This window comes from Apium graveolens, chromosome 7 (assembly GCF_009905375.1).
Source record: "Apium graveolens cultivar Ventura chromosome 7, ASM990537v1, whole genome shotgun sequence".
NCBI classification, from domain to species: Eukaryota; Viridiplantae; Streptophyta; class Magnoliopsida; order Apiales; family Apiaceae; genus Apium; species Apium graveolens.
In genome coordinates this window covers 202,847,845-202,853,844 of record NC_133653.1, presented here as the reverse complement: position 1 = coordinate 202,853,844, position 6,000 = coordinate 202,847,845, and positions in this window count along the sequence as shown.

The window sequence follows — 6,000 nt, the reverse complement described above, 5'->3', positions numbered from 1 at the left end:
AGAAGTAGAGACTGAATTTTGCTTTTTGCTAAACCATGATACAAGCTTGTTTCCCAGGAATTGGCAGGAGCCTGTTGTACTTTTCCTGTCTATTTTGCAACCTGCATAGTCTGCATCTGAATAACCAATTAGATCAAAGCCAGATTCTCTAGGATACCAAATACCTAAATTTGGTGTACCTTGAGATATCTGAAAATCCTCTTGATAGCAATTAAGTGAGACTCCCTAGGATCAGCTTGAAATCTAGCACACAGACATGTAGCAAACATTATATCTGGTCTACTGACAGTTAAATATAAAAGTGAACCAACCATGCCTCTATAACTTGTAATGTCCACAGACCTTTCAGTCTTATTCAATTCAAGTTTGGTGGCAGTGGCCATGGGAGTTTTTGCAGATGAACATTCCATTAAGTCAAACCTTTTTAGAAGATCATGAATATATTTAGTTTGACTAATGAAAATTCCATCACTAACTTGTTTAACTTGTAAACCAAGAAAATAGGTTAGTTCTCCCATCAGGCTCATTTCATACTTACTTTACATTAGCTTAGCAAACTTTTTGCAAAGTTTATTATCTTTAGAACCAAATATTATGTCATCTACATAAATTTGAACAAGTATACTAGAGCCATTAACATTCCTAAAGAAGAGAGTTTTATCAACAGTACCTCTAGTGAAGTGATTCTCCAAAAGGAATTTTGATAGGGTTTCATACCAGGCTCTAGGTGCTTGCTTCAGTCCATAGAGTGCTTTCAACAGATAATACACATAGTCTGGAAAACTTGGATCTTCAAACCCTGGAGGTTGACTTACATAGACTTCTTCCTCCAATTTCCCATTTAGAAATGCACTCTTGACATCCATTTGATAGACTTTGAAATTGGCATGGGCTGCATAGGCTAGAAAAATTCTGATGGCTTCAAGTCTTGCAACAGGAGCATATGTTTCATCAAAATCTATTCTCTCTTGTTGAGAATAGCCTTTAGCAACCAATCTGGCTTTATTCCTTATGACAATGCCATTTTCATCCATCTTGTTTCTGAATACCCATTTTGTGTCAATAGGACTCTTGTTCTTTGGTTTGGGTACCAGCTTCCAAACTTTGTTTCTCTCAAATTGGTTCAGCTCTTCCTGCATAGCTAATATCCAATCTGGATCCAATAAAGCTTCTTCCACTTTCTTAGGTTCCTCCTGAGATAGAAAACTACTATACAGACATTCATCTTGAGTAGATTTTCTTGTTTACACTTTAGATGATGTATCACCAATGATCAGTTCAAAGGGATGATTCTTGGTCCATTTCCTTTGAGATGGAAGATGTGCTCTAGATGAGGTGGCCTCAGTATTGTCATGATGTGAGACAGAGTGTTGATTAGTTGAAACTCCCCCTGAGTTGTTGGTTCTTTGTAGGGAATTTGGAGTTCTATCAACTGATGATGTAAATCGATTATCTGTTGATGAACTATGATCAACGGATGCTTTATTTTGTACTTCAACGGATGATGCACTATGTCTTTCAACGGATACTGCATTGCCTCTATCAATGGATGCAGAATTTTGTGCATTATCCAAGGGCATATTTTGAATCCTTTTTGAAGTGTCATCTCCATCAATCTCCTCTTCACTATCATCACAATATATCTCAATGTTGTCAAATTTGAGTCTCTCATTGTGTCCCTCGTCTGTTAGTCCATCAATCTTTTTATCATCAAACACAACATGCACAGATTCCATAACAATGTTGGTTCTTAGATTGTAGACCCTATAAGATTTTCCAGCTGAGTAACCAACAAATATCCCTTCATCAGCCTTTGCATCAAACTTCCCTTTATGGTCAGATTGATTTCTCAGTATAAAGCATTTACATCCAAAGACATGAAGAAAGTTTAGAGTTGGTTTTCTTCTCTTGAACAACTGATAAGGAGTCATGCCTTTAGTTTGATTGATCAAAGAAATATTCTGAGTGTAGCAGGCACAATTAACAGCTTCAGCCTAGAAATATGTTGGTAACTTTGATTCTTCAAGCATTGTTCTGGCAGCCTCAATCAAAGATCTGTTCTTTCTTTCAACTACCCCATTTTGCTGAGGTGTTCTTGGAGCTGAGAACTCATGCATGATTCCATTTTCTTCACAGAACAGCCTTATTGACAAATTCTTGAACTCAGTTCCATTGTCACTCCTGATATTCCTAACCTTCAAGTCAGGATGATTATTGACTTGCCTGATGTGATTGATAATGATTTCACTTGCTTCATCCTTTGATCCAAGAAAATAGACCCATGAAAACTTTGAGAAATCATCTACAATCACTAAGCAATATCTTTTTCTTGCAATTGACAATACATTGACTGGTCCAAACAAATCCATATGTAGCAGCTGTAATGGTTCATCAATTGTTGTTTCAAGCTTCTTTTTGAATGATGCTTTCCTTTGTTTGCCTTTCTGACAAGCATCACACAAACCATCTCTTGAGAATTCAACAAGAGGAATTCCTCTGACTAAGTCCTTTTTGACTAGATCATTCATTGTCTTGAAATTCAAATGGGATAGCTTCTTGTGCCATAGCCAACTTTCAACTGGACTTGCTTTGCTGAAGAGACAAGTAATAGATTCTGCATCTGTAGAGTTGAAGTCAGCTAAGTACACATTTCCTTTTCTAACTCCAGTTAGAATCACTTTGTTGTCTTTCTTACTGGTGACAACACAGACTTCTGAATTGAAGGAAATTGTATTCCCTCTATCACATAGTTGACTGATGCTCAGTAAGTTGTGCTTGAGACCATCAACTAATGCAACTTCATCAATGATGACATTCCCTGTTGAAATCAAGCCATATCCCATAGTAAACCCTTTGCTGTAATCTCCAAAGGTTACGCTAGGGCCAGCTCTCTCCTTAAACTCAGTGAGCAAGGAGAAATCTCATGTCATGTGTCTTGAACAGCCACTGTCCAAGTACCATAGATTTCTTCTTTTTCCCTGCACACCATAAAATCAATCAAGTTGATTTTGGTACCCAAGTTTCCTTGGGTCCATTCTTGTTAGCCTTTCTCCCAGACTTCATTCCTCCTGCATCTTTAGACTTAGGTAACTTTGAGTCAACCTTGATCTTAGATGTAGTTGGTTGAGGTGTAGGGTTAGTCACAGAATCATTTAGCACATTTGGAATTTGATAAGGCATGGATTGTGCAAGCATGTTATTCCATATTGGCATATTGTATGGCATTTGAGGCATACTAAATGCAGCAAGATAAGGATTGTTAAAATATGGCATGTTTGCAAAATGTGCATAAGGATTCTGTTGAGACATAACAGGCATAGCATGCAGAGGTGATGCAGACATATTAGGCATGGAAGAGGGCACAGGTATGGGAGTTTTCTTAATAGATTTGCAATTAGCAGATAGATGATTAACACTACTACAATGCACACAGCTTTTTCTAGGAGCATACTTATCAGGTGTGTAATTGTTATGTTTGTTAACCCCTACCTTCCCATTTCTATTAGATTTCCTTTTAGTTTCCTTTTTATCCTCAACCACTTTGAGCCTATTCTTTAACTGTTCTAAGGTCATGTGTCCTATATTCACCTTACTGAAATCTTTGGATGTGATTGCTTCTTCTTTGACAAAGTTCTTGGAAGTTGAACCAAACTTTTTGTTGAGTTTCTTTAGATTTTCACTTTTAGAAATATCTGCCTGTTTTAATTGAGGAACCTTCAACGGATGCTCCGTTTCTTCCTTCAACGGATAACTTTCATCATCCGTTGATTCCACATCCGTTGACAGCCCATCAATTAATTCCAGTTTCTTTTTGTTTTTATCCCAGGCAGTCTCACAGAATGATTCAATTCCTTGGACCTTGGAAATTTGAGCACTAACATCCCTAGATGTCTTCCAGGCTTTAATAACCTCTTGCTCTCTCTCTAATTGATTGAAAAGTATTTCTACTTTCTTAACAGATTCAGCTAGTTCATTTTCAACAGATATACAATGTAGCTTAGTTTTCTCTAGGTCAATCAACTTATCTTCTAACACAGCATTTCTATTACTTAAAAACAGATTGTTCTCTTTAATCCTACTATTTTCTTTAGCAAGAGATTTAAGAGACACACGCAAATGATACAATTCAGTAGACATGTCATTAAAAGCATCATTGCACTCTTCTTTAGTAAGCTGTGTTAAATCAATAGTAATTACCTGGTTGCTTGATGAACTAACTTCATTTTCCTCAGAATCAGCCATGAGAGCCAAGTTGACATATTCCACATCTTCATCCTCTTCTTCTCCATCAGCTGCCCAGTCTTTTTCTTGAGTAATGAAAGCCCTCTCCTTTTGCTTGAGCAGATCAAAATATTTCTTTTTGTAATCTACTTGGTCAAATTTCTTCTTTTCAGAAGTTGGCTTTCTGCACTCACTTGCAAAGTGTCCACTTATACCACAATTGAAACACTTGAACTTGGATTTGTCCACCATGTTCTTATGAGGTTTAGTGGCTCTAGTGTTTTTCCTAAATTTCATCTTTGCAAATCTCCTGGACAGAAATGCAAGATGCTCATCAATACCATCAGAGTCATCTTGGCTGGAGTTGTCTTCATTCTCAGCAACTTGCTCCTTACCCTTGCTTGATTCTGATTTGCTTGTGCCATCTTTGGAGTTTGATGTAGATCTCAGAGTTTCTTATTTGCATTCTTTCTCATTTTCAGCTACCAAGGCAACTGAACCTCCTTTCTTTCTTCCCTTCTCCAATACCTCATCCTGTTCCAGCTCTAGTTCATAAGTCTTCAAGATTCCATATAATCTTTCAAGAGTGAAGTCCTTATAATCTTGAGAGTTTCTCAAGGAGACAGTCATGGGTTTCCATTCCTTTGGCAAGGATCTTAAAAATTTAAGATTTGAATCCTTCACCTGGTACACTCTACCATACAGCTTCAGTCCATTCAACAACTTTTGGAATCTATTGAATGTGTCATTTAAAGATTCATTTTCTTCAAAATGAAAATACTCATACTGTTGAATGAGAAGCTGCATTTTGTTTTCTTTTACTTGTTCTGTACCTTCACACAGTAGCTGAACTGTGTCCCAAACCTCTTTGGCAGTTGTGCAATTTATCACATTATCAAACATATCCTTGTCAAGACCATTAAACAAAATGTTCATAGCCTTCTTATCCTTGTGGACTTCTTCTGTGTCTTCCATTATCCATTCTGCTCTAGGTTTTGGAATGGATTGACCAACAGCAATTGTGGCCGTAGCAACTGTGGCTACTTTGTGGGGAATATGAGGACCATTCTCAATGCAGTTTACATAACCTTCATCTTGGGAGAGTAGATGAAGGTGCATTTTCACCTTCCAATGGTGATAACTGTCTTTGTCAAGAACTGGGATTTTTACTCCAATATCCTTCTTACTCATCTTTGTTAGTTTCCAAGATCTTTAAACTCTTTGTGTGTCAAGAGCTTGCTCTGATACCAATTGTTATTCCTAGTGGACTAACAATGAGATTTGCAGAAGGGGATTGAATGTAAATCTCAAAACTTTTTCAAGTTTTGAGCAGTTTTAAAGGCTTTGTGTTCAAGATAAACAAGTTTGTGAATTGCTTTAAGCTAATACAGACAGATATATATTCAAGCACTAATGTAAAGAACACAACAGACCTTAAAAACTTTTCTGGTGGATTGTTGTTCCACCAGAGATGGTATTACAGAAAATCTGTGATTCTAGATGCTGATCACAGCTGCGTCCTAGTACAAACTAGATAATTTTTCTCTCAAGATTTTTCTAAACAGCACTGGAAAAAATTCTTATCTAATTACTAGCTGCTACTTGGTTTATATATCACCAAGTGTACAAGTGAAGACAAAGATAAAAATTCAATAATAAAATAAGTTTTCCACTTGTTTCTTCTCCATATCACTCAAGTACTTTGTTGACTATTGCCTCTTTGTACTAGAGTAGAACGGCTGCTTTTTCTGATGTTCCTGAAATTAGGCTTCCACATTT